Source organism: Notechis scutatus, chromosome 2 (genome assembly GCF_049901735.1).
Source record: "Notechis scutatus isolate UNSWTSFEM ecotype Mainland chromosome 2, rNotScu1.2, whole genome shotgun sequence".
Taxonomy (NCBI): Eukaryota; Metazoa; Chordata; class Lepidosauria; order Squamata; family Elapidae; genus Notechis; species Notechis scutatus.
The window spans coordinates 64183453-64186642 of NC_142010.1; positions in this window are offsets into that span (position 1 = coordinate 64183453).

Below are 3190 nucleotides of genomic sequence, written 5' to 3' on the forward strand. Positions count from 1 at the left end.
AAGAAAGAAAGAAAGAAAGAAAGAAAGAAAGAAAGAAAGAAAGAAAGAAAGAAAGAAAGAAAGAAAGAAAGAAAGAAAGAAAAAAACTGCATATGAAAAAAGATGGTGTGGAACCTGCTAGGCAAAAAAAATGAAAATGATTATGTTACAAAGTACACATAGAATATTGTACAGAATATACCATATATAGAGAGGAAAATTTGCAAAGGATGCCGTCAAAGAGGAGCAATTAAGCAAAGGAAATGCACAATGGTTTTCATGGAAATTAAAATGGTTAAAAAAGTAGATGAAGATGAATTGAATTAAAAATAAAAGTGTTGCAAGGAATTAATGCTTCTCCAAAAAAAGGCAAAAATGGCTGTTTATTAAGATATACATCTGCCCACTGTTAGAAAGACGGATTGATTGATTCTGAAATTAAGAGAGAAACTTTTAATGATTGTAAGCTGTCCAAAGTTACCTTGAGGTAAAATGGGTGGCCTATAAATTTTATAAATAAAATAAATAATAAGCTTTAAAATAAGTTGAATAAAACAAGAATGGAGTACTTAAGTGTGGTAAAATAAGAGAGATCAAGAATAGATAGATATTCAATGGAAGTGAGCAGAACACAAAAGTGAGTTACCAAAATGAAATGTTAAGGAAGTTTCATCATACAGTGAGGATCAAATAAAAGACAAATATATAGAGGGAGACTAAACGGGGTGAGAAGAAAAATGATAACCGAAAAAGCCAAAAAAGAAGTTGATGATACACTCAAATAGAAAAAGATGAAATGTGTGAAGATGAAAAGACAATGTATGAAATGGTAGAAGCAGAAATGGTTTGCAAACAGAATGGTCCAAAGTGGTACAGTAAATGGTTTTGCTATATAATGATATAACTAGAATTCATTATAACTATTATAACTAGAATTAGTTATATTTCCTGATTTGTAATCACAAACCTTCGGAAAAAATATTTTGACTTAGTATTTATTTCCTTTATGCACTTTTAATCACATTGCTTATCCTGAAAGTGAAAGGAAAGACAGGTATATATGCCATATTCCCAGGAGCTTGCAAAAAGGAAAGATTAACATAGACATGAAGCTTTTATAGAAATCTAAGGGTTTCATAAAAGGGGTATTTCAAGGTACTTAGCAATCAGGTTCAAATAAGATAGGTGGGTCTCGCTTATTGTATCACCTGAGAGACTTCTTAGCTATTAGATTTCACATGAAGAATACAGAGCGATGCTTTCCATCACTCATATCATTATGACAATTAAGCTTCTTATTAAATTGATATTTTGGATCCAATTTATTTTGATTTTGCAGCAAATAGTAGTTAATATGCAGCATGCATGCAGGCAACAAGGCCAGCCAGCATTAGCATTCTTATCAGATAGCCCACATAACATGGCTTTTGTGGTAGCAAATTAAAGGATTAGTGGACATGCTTTTAATGAGAGAAATAACCAGCCATAGCTTTTGAAGCAAATTATTTGAAATGATTTGCAAATGCTAAGAGAATGTGTATGTGTGTATTCAATAAAATATCAGTAATAAAATGTTACATTCTGCGGAGATCCTAGTATTTCACATCCATAAATGCTTACTTGCTTTAGTAATCTAGGCCAAAAGGAAAATTAGTCCAAAACCAACTTTTATTGCATACAAAATGTAAGAGTTGGACTTTGTACGTGCTGCATTGTGCACAAGTAATTATTACCTAACTAGCCTTTCAATAATTATCTTGAGCATCTAACTGTGCAATTTAGCCTCCCTCTGGATTTTGTACTATTGTACTGTAGGTCAGCCTCCCCAACTCAATGCCTTTACAATGGGCTGGATACTGTCATAATATTCAATTAGCTGGAAATCATTTGAGTAACAGGCCAAGGAATGCTGCTTTAAAATGTTAACATGCTTTCCAATATTAATTCGTTATCTATGAAAAAGAGAACTAAAGCATAAGCCTAGTCTTTTTCCCTCTTATTCTATAACTAAGCAGCAGAGTCACCAAACGTGTAACACAGGTCACTGTAAGCCAGGGGTGTCAAACTTGATTTCATTGAAGACTGCATCAGGGTTGTGTCTGACCTCAGGAGGATGGGGAGTGTGGCCAGGGGGCGTGGCCAGCTCAATTTCACTCACTGAGGCTCCATTTTCGGCCACAACAGCCGCCATTAAATGAGAACCTTAAAATATAGGCAGTTAATTTCTATAAAAGCAGTAGAATGTATCAGGTATTTTCACTCTAGCATTTAGTTTCAAAAGGTAGCTAGAAGGAACATACATTTACAAACTTTCTGTTCTACTCTAAAACTATCATTCATCAAGATAAGCTACAAAACCCTCAAACCTCTTAAATAGAAGAAATTAGAAATTTCTGAATACCAGAATTCAGACAAAAAGTTTTATCTCTTCTAATAAATTCATAACTTTGTTTTGAAATCACAAGAAAGCAGAAGTTCTTAGCTTCATTTATGATGGAAGAAAATGAATTATCATTTTTTCTTATTCATCTAATGATTGAAAATACCCTAGCAATTCAGTGTGGAACAGAATATATAAAGAAACTCACTTGAACATATTTAGAGGGAATTTAGTAATTGAGTGAAAACTCAAAGTAGGAGTCTGTGCATTAAAGTTGGAAAACCTGTTTGGAAAATACAAAATTAGATTATAGGTAGGTAGGTAATCATGGGCATAGTTCTTATTATAGATTATAAATAAAATACCAAACATAGAATCTTATTCCATAAGGCATGGGGGTCAAACTTGATTTTATTGAGGGCTGCATCAAGGTTGTGTTTGACCTCGCGGGGGGGCATGGGACGTGGGCCAGGATGATGGCCAACTCAGCGTCACTTGTGTTAGGGGCGCTTGAGCGCTCTGCCAGCAAAAATGGACTCCTGAGGTCTGTTTTGGGCTGTGACGGCCTCCTGCAACCCTCTGCCAGCAAAAACAGTTTTCATTGGCAGAGGCACCACGGGCCGGTCCTTCACTGTTTCCAGGGCAGCCCCATAGGTCAGATCTAAGCACCCCATGGGCCAGATCTGGCCCAAGGGCCTTGAGTTTGACACCCTCTGCCATAAGGCTTTAACAAGTCAATGTTCTAAGCTGTCAGCCATGACTTCATAGCTTGATCTCTAGCATAGTCTCTGTCCAGCATTGTATTGTTTGTACATAGACACATACACCAAA